This window comes from Syzygium oleosum, unplaced genomic scaffold, assembly GCF_021117445.2.
Source record: "Syzygium oleosum isolate NSW1041296 unplaced genomic scaffold, Sole_v2.1 Sole_v2.33, whole genome shotgun sequence".
Lineage (NCBI taxonomy): Eukaryota > Viridiplantae > Streptophyta > Magnoliopsida > Myrtales > Myrtaceae > Syzygium > Syzygium oleosum.
In genome coordinates this window covers 3,010,323-3,026,091 of record NW_026607517.1, presented here as the reverse complement: position 1 = coordinate 3,026,091, position 15,769 = coordinate 3,010,323, and the positions used below count along the sequence as shown (strand labels likewise).

At 41.0% G+C, this 15,769-nt stretch overlaps 4 long non-coding RNA genes across 4 annotated transcripts in view; 3 read left to right on the top strand and 1 right to left on the bottom strand.

Moving 5' to 3' along the window:
- Positions 1–7,392, top strand: part of LOC130135486 (uncharacterized) — a 61,961-nt gene extending 54,569 nt beyond the window's left edge. Inside the window, exons 2-3 of the long non-coding RNA XR_008814846.1 lie at positions 7,151–7,202; positions 7,288–7,392. This is a non-coding gene — a long non-coding RNA (uncharacterized LOC130135486). The remainder of the gene's footprint in view (positions 1–7,150; positions 7,203–7,287) is intronic.
- LOC130135487 (uncharacterized) lies at positions 2,800–3,181 on the bottom strand. The gene is made up of 2 exons (XR_008814847.1): positions 2,974–3,181; positions 2,800–2,859 (listed from the first exon to the last, which is right to left on the bottom strand). It is a non-coding gene; the product is annotated as an uncharacterized LOC130135487 (long non-coding RNA).
- On the top strand, positions 4,004–4,435 carry LOC130135488 (uncharacterized). Its single transcript, XR_008814848.1, has 3 exons — positions 4,004–4,045; positions 4,133–4,261; positions 4,376–4,435. It is a non-coding gene; the product is annotated as an uncharacterized LOC130135488 (long non-coding RNA).
- Positions 7,393–10,756: 3,364 nt separating the features above from the next.
- On the top strand, positions 10,757–12,476 carry LOC130135490 (uncharacterized). Its single transcript, XR_008814850.1, has 2 exons — positions 10,757–11,249; positions 11,426–12,476. It is a non-coding gene; the product is annotated as an uncharacterized LOC130135490 (long non-coding RNA).
- The last annotated feature ends 3,293 nt before the right edge of the window (positions 12,477–15,769 follow it).

The following is a 15,769-nucleotide window of genomic DNA, read 5'->3' as shown; positions in this document are numbered from 1 at the left end:
AAGTTCACAATGATCCATAATCTGCGATATACTAAATAATATCTTTTTCTTATAAAAATAGATTGTAAATGTATAGATTGAGAATTAAATAGTATCATTTGTTTTATATTGGACATTGTTTCTCATTTAAAAACAAATAATTTTGTGAGTGAATTATGGGGATTTCTATGAAAATGAACATGGAATTATCAAATTAAAATTGAAAGCACAAACTAGCCACTTTAACACGTTATATATTAATTATAAAAATACCTGAACGACAACATTTTTATGGTCCACAATGAAGTATAGATATAAATTGTTGTCAATAATGAATACTTTCTTTTGTTAATTATTTCAAATGATATAACAAATTATTTTAAAAAGTATGTTAAAATTATTTATTTTCGGAGAGCGGCTATTTGAAACGTAAAACCCAAACCCTAAATTGGAAAAATAGCCTCTCTCTCCCCTCTCGCCTCCCCTCTCCTCTCTCGAACACAGCCTCTCTCTCACCTCTTGTTGATGAGGTCAGTTGGAAAAAAGAATTTTTAAAAAAAGCGAACTCCTTACACTTGATAATTCGGTGCATATATGGTTAAGTTAGCATTAATTGCACCAGATCGAATTGCAAACTGTGGTTGGCTAAAAAAAAATATATCAAATGTATGGTTACGATGCTAAGTTAAGCTTTATTAAAGAATTGGGTATTTTGCAAGTGAAAAAAATAGGTCTCATGTAATAAATACTTTTTTAAAGATCTGCTTAAGAAACATTTCCACCTGCCATACCTCATTTTTAAGATATTCAGATTAGTATAATTAGGGTAGTCGATATTCATTCTACAATAATGAGCTTGACACAAGGCCGCTTATAATAGCTACATAAAACTTATTTTATTAAATCGAACTACAAGTCAATGCAACAACCTATGAATATTCATTTAAATAAGTACATGATATCATATGCTCAACAGGGGCCAATTTCGTAAATTGGTCTAAGCATCCATACTTAGCATTTTCAATGAGCTTGTAGAATTCATTTGCGTACACACTTCACTTTTCCATTAATACTAGCTAAACGATCCATCCCCAAGCATAGAGAAGTACAATCCAAGTTCATATGAGGAGTTCCGTAAAGTTTGACTAGTACTTTATCGAGAAAGATCTTTCTACCAAAGTTAAATGCATTCTGAATGTAGGTCATTCTCCTTCGGACTTTTTAGCTCAGACTCATTCATAGATCCCTGTAGGTTATCCGTGGACAGGCTCGGCCGTGCTTCTCAAAATTACGGCCGAATAGCCAGGCCTTCCCTCACCAATCACTCTTACCACAAGCCTATCTATCGTCCGGAGCCCCGCCAATGACAGACCTCAAGCCTGCAAGCCCCCATGCCAAAACGAGAAAAGAGTTCTTCTACAAGAAGTGCAAAGTATCAAACCAACAAACAATAATAATAATCATGATGGGCCACCACAACAAATTTTCAGCAACTCCACACCTATGCCGATGACACTGATCACCTCGGTGTGGATTATTTAACACCCATTTTGATTTTAAAATTCATATAAGATTCCAGATGAAGATTCAATACATAACGGTTACTAATAAAAGTGCATAGTGCAACACGAAAAGTAAAAGCTCCAAATTATCGTAACGATGGCCCCCCACACTACCAAATCCGTCAAATCTATCCAGTGCCATATACTGACACAGGATTGCCATTCATCCGTACCTTCTAGGGTGACGGTCCATGATCCTCCTTTACGGACTGTCGTGTGGAAGCAAAAATAAAAGCACCATTAACGCAGACGACAGTGCCAATGGCTATCTTCCGCAGGTACTTATCTGTTGCTACAAATTGGGATTCGTAGAAGTCCTTCATTTCCCTTTCCGACTTCTTAATAAGAGCAACAAATTGGGCAACATCAGAATCCATCTTCTTACAAAGTTTTTCCATCCTACATTCAAATTCATTAAGAGAAATTCCAGCCTCATGTTAGAAAAAGTTAGTCATGGCACGATATCGTCTACTTCATAGCAAGACAATTACCTTTACATAGGGATACTCATGTGTTAAGTGATGCCACTATAGATGATAAAGAATGGATTCTCCTGACAAAAACATTCAAGAAAAAGAATTTGAAAAACTAACTACTTATATGAGTTTTCAATTTGCCTACCATACGAAGGGTGATGAAAAAAATGCGTTGCTAATTAGACATAGCACAAAATGAAGGCAGAGATTAATAGAAGGAAAGGGTGGTAGAAATACAGACAATCCATTCCTCTCAACTCCATACTTTGAAAGATTAGATTCTCGAGGTATTTCAGATTCTGGACTATATGCTATTTATTCTGCCTAATCCCACTAGACTAATTTAAAATATTTGAAAGATTAACAGATATGTTCTCGAGAGTTGATGTTTGAAGGAACAATGAAACACATTGACGTGAATGAATAGGTGAGTCATCGAGAAAATAACATGTTCTTTGGTGACGAGAGAATAAAGTATGGGAAACGTGCCTGTATAGAGACAGTCACCACTTCAAGAAGCTAATAACAACGAAACCAGCAAAAGCTATGGAAAAAAGGGCACACACCCACAATTTGAATGCTTTATCTTTTGTTGCCTCCTGTGCTAAGTCGGACCTTAATCTTGCTTCACTAATCATCTTCTCCATAACAACACAATACTTCATTATCTTTTGATATGGCTCCTTCTAAAGTTTTTCCATCTCAACTGCCCACAAAGAGAGTTTCTGCATCGAATATTACAAAAAAGTTAGTAGACATAGTAGAAATGCAAACAGTCATACTTGCTTATAAGATATTTCCTGTTCATACTTAGCAATTCTTGAATCTTGCGCTATTTTGGCCTACAAAGACAGGTTAGAATTTGCTAAGTTGCTCTCCATGCATTCATTCTCACGAACACTAACAAATAGTTGGTATGCGGGAAAATAAACAAACTTGCAAGACGGGGTGTTTACTTTGTGAATTTCTCCTTTCTGTAACTAGGAACGTGTCTCAGTTTCCAAGCCCTCAGACAAAATCATTGCAGCCGCGGTTATCCTTTTGCACTCTTCATCCGTAAAGCCTTGTTCGCGTAGAATATTAATTTGCATAGTGAAATGGAAAATGACAAGCCATTTAATACTGATTTTGGTTTCTAAATAGAGAATACATAAGATTAGAGGCAAAATTACCAGAGCCCTCTCTATGGGCGAAACATGAGGTACCACAGCCTTGTGCTGCAAAGTCGAAAACGTACTAAAAGCGCTGAACCTCGCAGATCCAAACCTAAACGTAGAAAGAGTCCGTCTCAAGAAAGATATTCTGCAAAAAAGTTTAGAGGACGACGGCCCTACAATGATCGACGAAAGAAATCAAAGATTAGAGGACGACGTAATTGATGGAATTCAAAGATAAAGGCAAAATGCACAAGAACTTAAATCATTCTTCGGATGTGGATAGTCCAGAAGTGCATAATCCTGGTGCAATCATCCTACTTCCGTATTGTGGCAAAGAGCACAAGAACTACACGAACCAATAATGCATCCCCTATTGCTTGGCAGGACAAGTTGGCACACAGTTGATATTAAGACCGAGTCTCGAAAGCCTTCCTGTGAGTCAAAACGGCATCCCATCGGTACATGATAATCTTCATAGTGAAGATGAAGCTAATCATTTTTCGGTCAGATAAGTCCACTAGCTCTTTCGACCAAGAAAATAAAATAAAATCCACTAGCTCGTTTTTGCAATACTACGGAAGTAGGATGATTGCACCAGGAATATGCACCTCTGGACTATCCACATCCGAAGAATGATCTAAGTTCTTGCGCATTTTCCCTTTCTCTTTGAATTCCATCAATTACGTCGTCCTCTAATCTTTGATTTCTTTCGTTGATCATTGTAGGGTCGTCGTCCTCTAAACTTTTTTGTAGAATGTCTGTCTTGAGACGGACTCTTTTTACGTTTAGGTTTGGATCTGCGAGATTCAGCGCTTTTAGTACGTTTTCGAAGGCTGTAGTACCTCATGTTTCGCCCATCGAGAGGGCTATGGTAATTTTGCCCATAATCTTATGTTTTCTCCATTTAGAAACCAAAACCAGTATTAAATGGCTTGTCATTTTTCATTTCACTATGCAGATTAATATTCTACGTGGACAAAGCTTTATGGATGAAGAGTGCAAAAGGATAACCGCGGCTGCAATGATTTTGTCTGAGGGCTTGGAAACTGAGACACGTTCCTAGTTACAGAAAGGAGAAATTCACAAAGTAAACACCCCGTCTTGCAACTTTGTTTATTTTCCTGCATACCAACTATTTGTTAGTGTTCGTGAGAATGAATGCATGGAGAGCAACTTAGCAAACTCTAACCTGTCTTTGTAGGCCAAAATAGCGCAAGATTCAAGAATTGCCGAGTATGAACAGGAAATATCTTATAAGCAAGTATGACTGTTTGCATTTCTACTTTTCTTCTTCCTTCTATTAACTTCTACTATGTCTACTAACTTTTTTGTAATATTCGATGCAGAAACTCTCTTTGTGGGCAGTTGAGATGGAAAAACTTTGGAAGGAGTCATATCAAAAGATAATGAAGTATTGTGTTATGGAGAAGATGATTAGTGAAGCAAGATCAAGGTCCGACTTAGCACAGGAAGCAACAAAAGATGAAGCATTCAAGTTGTGGGTGTGTGCCCTTTTTTCCATAGCTTCTGCTAGTTTCGCTGTTATTAGCTTCTTGAAGTGGTGACTGTCTCTGTACAGGCACTTTGGGCACGTTTCCCATACTTTATTCTCTCGTCACCAAAGAACATGCTATTTTCTCGATGACTCAGCTATTCATTCACCTCAATGTGTTTCATTGTTTCTTCAAACATCAATTCTCGAGGACATATCTGTTAATCTTTCAAATATTTTAAATTAGTCTAGTGGGATATTTACCTTATCTAATTCAATTCTTTTTGAAAAAGAATCATCGACCTTCTCCTCCAAGGTGTTGTCCAGAACTTTCAAAAATGCATGTGTGACTGCTCTTGATTGCCTTGATGTAAAGCCCTGGGCTTCCAAGCTCCTCATCTGCATAAAAAAAACAGAAATTTGCTCCTCAACAAATACGACATCTTCCCTCAATTAGAAGAAAAAGAATCATAGTACACAGCATATGCGTCGACAAGACACGCACGCGTGCCGTTCAAGCTAGAGTATGATCGGAGCCTATCTATCGTCCAAAGCCCCGCCAATGACAGACCTCAAGCTTGCAAGCCTGCAAGCCCCCATGCCAAAACGAGAAAAGAGTTCTTCTACAAGAAGTGCAAAGTATCATACCAACAAACAATAATAATAATCATGATGGGCCACCACAACAAATTTTCAGCAACTCCGCACCTATGCCGATGACACTGATCACCTCGGTGCGGATTATTTAACACCCATTTTGATCTTAAAGTTCATAAAAGATTCCAGATGAAGATTCAATACATAACGGTCACTAATAAAAGTGCACAGTGCAACACGAGAAGTAAAAGCTCCAAATTATCGTAACGATGGCCCCCCACACTACCAAATCCGTCAAATCTATCCAGTGCCATATACTAACACAGGATTGCCATCCATCCGTACCTTCTAGGGTGACGGTCCATGATCCTCCTTTACGGACTGTCGTGTGGAAGCAGCAAAAATAAAAGCACCATTAATGCAGACGACAGTGCCAATGGCTATCTTCCGCAGGTACTTATCTATTGCAACAAATTGGGATTCGTAGAGGTCCTTCATCTCCCTTTTCGACTTCTTCATAAGAGCAACAAATTCGGCAACATCAGAATCCATCTCCTTACAAAGTTTTTCCATCCTACGTTCAAATTCATCAAGAGAAATTCCAGCCTCATGTTCCTGCATCGAATGTTAGAAAAAGTTAGTCATGGCATGATATCGTCTACTTCATAGCAAAACAATTTACTTTTGAACATAGGGATACTCGTGTGTTAAGTGATGCCACTATAGATGATAAAGAATGGATTCTCCTGACAAAAAACATTCAAGGAAAAGAATTTGATAAACCAACTACTTATATGAGTTTTCAATTTGCCTACCATACGAAGGGTGATGAAAAAAATGCGTTGCTAATTGCTAATTAGACATAGCACAAAATGAAGGCAAAGATTAATAGAAGGAAAGGGTGGTAGAAATACAGACAATCCATTCCTCTCAACTCCATACTTCAAACTTAAACTTTGAAAGATTAGATTCTCGAGGTATTTCAGTCTACAAAGCACAAACAGTGTCAAAACCATCAAGTTAGCAGCACCTACCATATCCTCAGTGCATGGCTCATTTTCACTCTCGTCCTAAAGTTATTCTCCATGCATTCATACTCAAGAATACTATTAAACAGTTGGCATGCAGGAAAATAGACAAAACTTGTATTGACAAAAAAGCATTTTCACTTTCTTCCCTTCTACTTTCGAGAAGAAAGAATTAGCCACGTTCTCCAAACTATCATTCCAAACTTCAATGATTCCGGCGAAAACCTAGAGAAACCAATAATTGGTTTCTCCTCAAACATGAGATTTAACGGCTTAATGAAATTTCATCTACTAAAACATTATCTTCACAATGAGAAACCGGAGACTCGGGATGAAACATGAATTACCGGATGCAAGTCCATCTTTTTTTTTTTGAAAACTCTTTCAAAGAGGAGGAGCTTGAAGTCGAACGGGCTTTCGAAGCTCGATACCTCATCAGACAATTATCCACCTTGATGCCCACTTGAAGCATACGTTTGAATGTGGCCATTCTGCGAGGAAACAGAGGATTCAAAAGGATTGACGAGGAAGAAGATGAAGACAGTTCAATTCATCAAGCAAATTACATCTCATACACCAGGTTTATAAATCATCACACATAACTTTTCACAATTCCCTTGATAAAGCAACCCACGGCGCACCGTGACCGCAACATTCACACACGAACTCACCGAAAAAAAACCAGAAAATAAAAAATTAAGGAAATATTAATAACTCCTGTGAAACACAGAGAAAGAGAAGAGAGAAGAGAGAGAGAGAGTTGTTTTTCTGTGTCATCACTTCCATCATCATCATCATCACACACACACACTTCAAATTCGTTCCCTTCGCACGAGATAACACACACACACACCCCCAGAGAGAGAGAGACGCGGACAGAGCGACGCAGACCCCCGCAGCTTGACAAAAGGGTAAGCAGCTTCCAGACCCCCCTCTCTCTCTCTCTCTGTGCAACCCTTTTCGTTACCTTGCTTGGCTTTCTTTGGGTCGAGCCAGGTGTGTTGGGTGCGCGCGCGCGTGAGCTGCAGCTGGAAGGGGCGCGCTCTTCCTCTGTGTGGGGTTCGGTGTTTGTGGGGGTTCGTGCGGCTGGCAGGGAGGCTTTGGAATGGCGGGCTCGGTGGAGAAGGACGAGGTGGTGTCGCTGGAGCTCCCCGCTTCGGAGGAGGGAGGGAGGGAGCGAGCGAGAGAGAGAGGCGAGTGACTTCGGACGAGGGAATTAGGGTTCGAGCGAGAGCGAGAGAGAGAGAGAGAGGCGAGAGCAGAGCTGAATTGTAAAGCGCAGAGGAAAATGCCCATTGACAATTTGCCCCAAATCGGACTGTTTTATAAGCCCAGCACCATCATGTAGCATCTCGATGGGGCCGAAGAAAAAGTTGGCCCAATCTCTCAAGTGAGGGCTTTTCGAAATTGAAAGAGAGGACTCGATGTTACACATGGAATCTAGGAAGGCGTGAAACATATATGTTCCATGGTGACACGAGATCTGTGAGCATCTAATTTACGTAAAAATTTTGGCATCATTAAGTCGACTGAATTAACGAATCGCCAATCATTTTTCACTTGCCATCGATATTTGACATGCATTATCGATTACTCGAAATTACAACCCCCGAAACAAATTTCCGTTATGGGCCCACGAAGTTTTACAATACCTGCTGGGTTCTAATTATAATTAAATGGATTGATCTTTTCATATAAATATATATAAATGTATGTATGCGCGCGTAACCTTTTCACTTATTTTACGAAAATTGGAATTCAGCTAGCCACCAAGATCCAAAAAATGAGTTTTCAGATTGGCAAATCCCACGAAAAACCAAAAAAGAAAATTGAAAATCCCGATTGAAAATACAACCCACGATGCGACTCTCGAGGGATAGAATCTATTCGGTCCGATCCTAGAAGACTCTTTGAATTTAATTGTACATCCAGTTAATTTATTAAATTTATCATTTTAATTTAGAGTTAAACTGACGAAATTATACCACGCCGTTGGCCACTCGCTTCCCTTTACTACCGACTTTATTTTCGTGCATAACCTCTGAACTAGACTTGTGCGTATAATGTATTCAGTGGATTGGAAAGAAAAAGTCCCAGGCCATTCGCGTGTGCCAAATTGTAAACGGATCAGTTGGTGTTTTTTAGCGACCAATACCGGCGACGGAACTCTTACCTTTTTAGATTAAGAATCGTAAATAAGGGCGTTTTAATCGTTTGAAGGACGATGAATCCAAAATTTACACATCAAAATCAAATGGCTCTCGCAAAGAAACGAAAACGACTAGGGCCGTGAAGAGAGGGTTTGCAAATTCCTCTTGAAGAAGAAGTTGGCGCATTCTTCATTTTGGGAGATACTGATTTGGACCAGCTGGATGTCCAGCTGAGAAAGGGAACGATTCAGCCTCGAACGATCTCGCTCTTAATGTCGACTATCTCAACAAGAAGGTATGCTGAATTTATTGAACTTCTCTTTATGTTGGTGAATAAAATGGAAGTTAGGACACAGGAGTCTCCGTTCTGTTTTTTTGGCTGAAACAGTTGAATTGTGCTCGGCCGAGCCCAATTCTGCATCGAGAGCATGAAATTTGTTCCCTTAGCAGTAGAAGTAGAACCCTTTTGTCCTTCATGATTTCAGCAGCTCTTACGGCCAATTTAATGTAGCATCAATTATTCTGAAAATGTTGATTTTTAAGGGTTGGGAGTTCTTGGTATACATACCGATGGATTCTTGAGGAAAGTGAAACAATTGGATGGGAATGTTAGTGTACACTGAAGGACAGCTATCTGCCGGTTCCTGATGGATAATGACCTCCTACTTGTTCTTATGATTTCTAACGCTTAGATTTTGTTGCTTATAAAAAGCGAGCTACTTGAGCCTTCAGTGTAGACGATGCATGTTATTATGGAATGACCTGCATGCCATGACAGGATTGAAGTTTATCTTCTTATTTTGAACGGCTAAGTTAGTGCTATAGTTGAACATCGTGGTCGAGTGACATTTTGCATAAGCATCGAGTGAGCTGCTCTCTTGGTAATGCAAGTTCTTATAAGCTCTTCTTTCCAGTTTGGTGCAGCACCTTCATTAATGATAAAAGAAGGATCCGTTGGCTCTGTATTAGTTAGAATGCCTTGGAAGGGTAAAGGCTACCAGGTGGAGGTTGAAGAATTTGAATTGGTGCTTGCACCTTCTGTGGATAACTATACGTCAGATGCAGTTGGTTCTCAAGGTTCCTGCCTAGATAATGCAGCATTTCTTGGAAGAATGGTTCAGAGTTGAGCATTCCTTGGAAGAAGGGTTCCTTAGACATTAGAAAAGTGGATGCGGATGTTTCTGTAGATCCTACAGAGTTACTGCTTTGACCAAGTACAGTCAAATGGCTTTTGTTTTCATGGGGAACATTTGTTAATTTGGGCAAGGAGCGTGAGTGTGGTATGCAGCATAAGTCAGCAGACAATGTTCATTTCAGTTCTGCATCTGGTAGCCCTTCACCGGCAACTGGATCGTGTGAAGTTGCCACTAACAAAGCATCACCACTCTATGGTGGCTATTCTGTTGAGCTTTCTTCCTCTCTGGGGCAGGGAACAGGTTCTGATCTTCACTTACCGAATGTGATCATGGGTTGGGTTCCTTTTGTTGCGGATAAGGAGGAAGGTGATTTTGGGGCAAGGTTGGACATTTTTACTGTTGCTTTATTCATGTTGTGCTTATGGCCTGCTGGGGTGGATTAAATGCGGCAGTTCTTCGTGTTTCTGAAGTTGGCGATCCTCTTTCTGACCCATGCTTTTGAAACAACGTACTGCTCCTGGGGAAAAACATGCATGATAGTAGCAATGCCCGACTTGGGAATTTCTGTGAAGGGACATATAACTCCATCATCTGGCTTATGAACTAAATCATCTGTCGTATAAGTTTCACACTCTAGTTGGTTTCGACATCTCGCTTCTCTCAATTTTGAATGCCAACACGTTTGGCATCCTCAGTTTTTCTTTTAAAAGTCCTTACAGTGAGAAATAGTTTCAGGATAATTTGAATGACTTCAATGTGGCTTTTGTGTCCTCTTTGGCTCTTTCGCAGCATGGATCAATTTTTTGAGTGCTTCGATGAAATGAGAAATTCTTAGTCAGCCCTAGGTGGGAGTGCGGCCTCTGATTTGGCTTCGGGGTCGTTGCTTATACCTTTCTGGTGTGCATGTTTTGAGCTATAGCTATCATATGCATCTGTCTGATTGCTTTATGTTGGACAGGTGCCTCTAAGAAAATAGCTTAGACTGCTTTACTGTAAACCTTTTCGTTCAAATTATCATGAAATAGTTTCAGGATAATTTGAATGACTTTAATGTGGCTTTTGTGTCCTCTATGGCTCTTTCGCAGCGTGGATCAATTCTCTGAGTGCTTCGATGAAATGAGAAATTCTCAGTCAGCCCTACGTGGGAGTGCGACCTCCGATTTGGCTTCGGTGTCGTTGCTTGTACCTTTCTGGTATGTATGTTTCGAGCTATAGCTATTATATGTATCTGTCCGATTGCTTTATGTTGGACAGGTGCCTCTAAGAAAATAGCTTAGAGTGCTTTACTGTAAACCTTTTCCATTAGGAAACGGTGAAAAGATTCTGCTACTTATATATAGTGGATGTAGCGTTGGTGGTGCAACTGAATCTTCTCATTACGTTTTTTCAACGACGGTAAACGAGATATTTCTTGCTCAGAAGAAAGGCCTGAGGATGGAAGACAATCTTACGGAGCAAATGCCCGACAAAGTTCCACTGTTGATTGCCAAATTTTGTGCAGAACAGCAGCATGTGGAAACTAATCTCAGAGCGTCCATTGCTGGAATGTCTCTTATGTTCTCTCTCCATGATGAAGATGAGGGGAATTTTCAGGAGTTGAATGGTGATCAGCGTTGGCTTTGATTATCATCGTCTAGGTGCAGGATGCAGGGATATATCTTTAATGGTGCAGGTAAGAATGAGGATTCTTGGAATTGTAGGCCTTCCTCTTTCAGATTCTGGACTATACGCTGTTTACTCTGCCTAATCCCACTAGACTAATTTTAAATATTTGAAAGATTAACAGATATGTCTGTTTACTCTGCCTAATCCCACTAGTCTAATTTTAAATATTTGAAAGATTAACAGATATGTCCTCGAGAGTTGATGTTTGAAGGAACAATGAAACACATTGAGGTGAATGAATAGGTGAGTCATCGAGAAAATGGCATGTTCTTTGGTGACGAGAGAATGAAGTATGGGATACGTGCCCAAAGTGCCTGTATTCGGCGGCAGCAAGCGGAAGTACTAGGCACTCTTCCTCCGCGCGCCTCTTATATGGATGTTCCTGAACATGATTTGGTTGGGGAATCTGCTCCAAAAGTTCCATTTGCAAAGCAGAATGATGTGATCAGAATAATGCCGCTTAGAACTTCGGGACTTGCTCGTTTCCAATTAGTCAGCAATTCTTGCCTGTCTGATGGCAGCTTGAGAGGGCCAGTGTCATTCTCATCATCACTACCACCATTTGCTCTTTGGGTTTACTTCCGGCTTATCCTCAAGCTGCTGGCTTTCGTGAAGGAAATGGAGAAGTTTCTCTAAGTAAATGACTTCACGAATAACTTTCAATCCGAAGATAAGCAAGTATCTCCTGAGGATTGGAACAGAAGGCCTAGAACTTGCATTGCAACCACATCTTGGAGGGAGAGACTACAGGGTGTCCTATCGGTCTTTGATGCGAGAGTATTCTCTGCTTTCCTTTTGATGGCAGAGATGATGTAGGGAGCTATTTTGATTGGGATCAGTTTATTGCTCTGGACTTTTATTCTCCTTTTTCTACAAGAGAAGGGCAGGGTGATAGTTTGAACTTTGATACCCTTCTGCAATTCAAATTCCAAGAAGAGGTTTTCTTCAATGGTGACAACTTCTGTGCATCTGAGTTCCTGTAACCTTGACTTGTATCTAGTCAGTACTGCATGTGAGGTGGCTGATGATGGTTGATGATGGGGGTGAGTCTCGCTGTACTGCTAAAGGGTGTAAATTTTCTTCTCTGAAGATTCTGCTTGTTGCCAACTACACACCTTCTTCCATCCTCAGAATGATTTGGCAGGAGGGTCCTGTTACTGGTGCATGGGTTGCCGAGAGAGCAAAGTCTTTAGCTGTTTCAGAGGAGAGGAGCAGAAATAAATTCGTGGGAAAAGGATCTGAGTTTGCCTCCATAACAACTTTGAGAGATTCTGGTGATACTGCTTCTGAAATACGTCAAGAGATAAAACGCAAAACCCTAAATTGGAAAAGTCGCCTCTCTCTCGCCTCTCTCAGAACGTTCGGTCCGTCGCTGGCTCTCGCCTCTCTCCCTCCGTCGCTCCCTCTCGCACTGAGTGCGCCGCACGACAAAGTCCAGGGAGGGCTGAACCGAGCAGAAGCACCACAAGTTCTCGAAACGCTTTACCTGTAAGCAATCTAAGCGAATATTTACGCGATTGATCAGAGTTCTAAGTCGAGATATCCTTGTCAAGTTCATGTTTGGTGATTTCGAGAATGATCTCATCTTGCATTGTGGACCGAGAGATAACAGCTTGCCGTTGGTTCTTCGTTATGCTGATTACTCGAATAGGGTGTTTTTTTTTTTATTGAACACTAGCATCGAAGAGCGGCTATTTGGAACGTAAAACCCAAACCCTAAATTGGAAAAATAGCCTCTCTCTCTCGCCTCCCCTCTCCTCTCTCGAACATAGCCTCTCTCTCTCTCTCGCCTCTGGTTGATGAGGTCAGTTCGAAGAAAGAATTTTTTAGAAAAGCAAACTCCTTACAGCAAGCGGCCTCTCTATCTCGAACATAGCCTCTCTATCTCGCTCAACTTTTTCAGTCTCTCCGGCCGGCCTCGACTGTCAACTCCCCCACGGCCACACCTCTGCCCCTCGCTCTCGGTCGCCTTCAAGTAAGTTCGAATCCCTAATCTTTAGGATGTACAATTGAATTCAAAGAGTCTCGTTAGGAAGGGTTATCTTAGGATCGGACTGAATAGATTCTATCCCTCGAGAGTCGCATCGTGGGTTGTATTTTCGATCGGGATTTTCAATTTTCTTTTTTGGTTTTTCGTGGGATTTGCCAATCGAAAAACTCTTTCTTTGGATCTTGGTGGCTAGCTGAATTCCAATTTTCGTAAAATAAGTGAAAAGGTTACGCGCATACATACATTTATATATATTTATATGAAAAGATCAATCCATTTAATTATAATTAGAGCCCAGCAGATATTATAAAACTTCGTGGGCCCATAACGGAAATTTGTTTCGGGGGTTGTAATTTCGAGTAATCGATAATGCACGTCAAATATCGATGGCAAGTGAAAAATGATTGGCGACTCGTTAATTCAGTCGACTTAATGATGCCAAAATTTTTACGTAAATTAGATGCTCACAGATCTCGTGTCACCATGGAACATATATGTTTCACGCCTTCCAAGATTCCATGTGTAACATCGAGTCCTCTCTTTCAATTTCGAAAAGCCCTCACTTGAGAGATTGGGCCAACTTTTTCTTCGGCCCCATCGCGATGCTACGTGATGGTGCTGGGCTCATAAAACAGTCTGATTTGGCGCAAATGTCAATTGTCATTTTCTTCTGCGCTTTACTCTGCTCTCGCCTCTCTCTCTCTCTCTCGCTGGAACCCTAATTCGCCTCTCTCTCTCGCTCGCGCCCTCCCTCCTCCGAAGCGGGGAGCTCCAGCGACACCACCTCGTCCTTCTCCACCGAGCCCGCCATTCCAAAGCCTCCCTGCCAGCCGCACGAACCCCCACAAACACCGAACCCCACACAGAGGAAGAGCGCGCCCCTTCCAGCTGCAGCTCACGCGCGCGCGCTCCCTCCGTCGCTCCCTCTCGCACTGAGTGCGCCGCGCGACAAGTCCAGGAAGGGCTGAACCGAGCAGAAGCAACGTTCGCTCCGTCGCTGGCTCTCGCCTCTCTCCCTCCGTCGCTCCCTCTCGCACTGAGTGCGCCGCTCGACAAGTCCAGGGAGGGCTGAACCGAGCAGAAGCACCGCAAGTTCTCGAAGCGCTTTACCTGTAAGCAATCTAAGCGAATATTTACGCGATTGATCAGAATTCTAAGTCGAGATATCCTTGTCGAGTTCATGTTTGGTGATTTCGAGAATGATCTCATCTTGCATTGTGGACCGAGATATAACAGCTTGCCGTTGGTTCTTCGTTATGCTGATTACTCGAATCGAGTGTTTTTCTTTATTGAACACTGGCATCGATTCTGGGATTTAGTTGACAAATGATGTCAGTTTCTGCGGTTTAGTTGTCTGCTCTGTGTGATTTAGTTTCGTTGAAGGAGCATTTTTCATCTTCTTCCCTTGCTTCATTGGGGAATCCAGTTCTCTCTGTGCCACGTGGACTTATATGTATTGAATTAGAAATGAAATGTTCATTTGCTTGGTGAATTGAACTTTCTTCATCTTTTCTCGCAGAATGATTAGATTTAAGCGTGCGGCTCTGCTTGGGGCCAAAAGTTTGATTGGCTGGAATTTGAAAAGAAGAAGGACGGGTGTAGTGAATACTTTGGACCTGGTAATGTACTTTTTCATCTTGATTCTCCGTTTTCTCTTTAGAAGATAAATAATGTTTTCGTTTTTTCCCATAAAGATTAGTGGATTCGAGGCGCGGGACTTGCCGTTAAAGCTAGGTGAGGGAATGAAGTGCGCAATGATAAATGTGTTGAATGATAGACTTGGATATATACATGATTGTTTCGCCTTGAAGGCGAAACTAGATGAGGTAAAATCCTATCTTGTATAAGCAAGTTTGATCTATTAATAGCATTTCTCGGGATGATTTGCTCTATTTCTCTATTTGTAGTTTAATGCAACTCGAGGTTGCATTGGAAAAGTTTCACTCCAAGGTCCAAAGTGACATGGTATGCATAATCTGCTACTTTTTTTTCTTCTTCTAGTTTTTATTTGAATTATGGCATAACTTTTTCTTCTATTGGATGCAGAAAAGTTGTTCAATGAGGATGGAAAGGCAACTTGAGGTTGTGCTTCGTAACTTGAAACATTCAAGTAGGACAGTTAATGACAATTTGAAGGAGAGATTGGAAGAAGAGCAGTTGATGTTGTCAGTTAGTTCGGATCGGGTAAGATCCGCCATGATTAAGAAATTTTTAATGTGCTTGCTTGTCATTTTGCTTGCTGTCGTTGCATGTCCGTTCTTGCCGCTGGTCCTCACGAAGATTTCAGATCATTCTTCGGATGTGGATAGTCTAGAGGTGCATATTCCTGGTGCAATCATCCTACTTCCGTAGTATTGCAGAAACGAGCTAGTGGATTTTATTTTATTTTCTTGGTCGAAAGAGCTAGTGGACTTATCCGACCGAAAAATGATTAGCTTCATCTTCACTATGAAGATTATCATGTACCAACGGGATGCCGTTTTGACTCACAGGAAGGCTTTCAAGACTCGGTCTTAATATCAACTGTGTGCTAACTT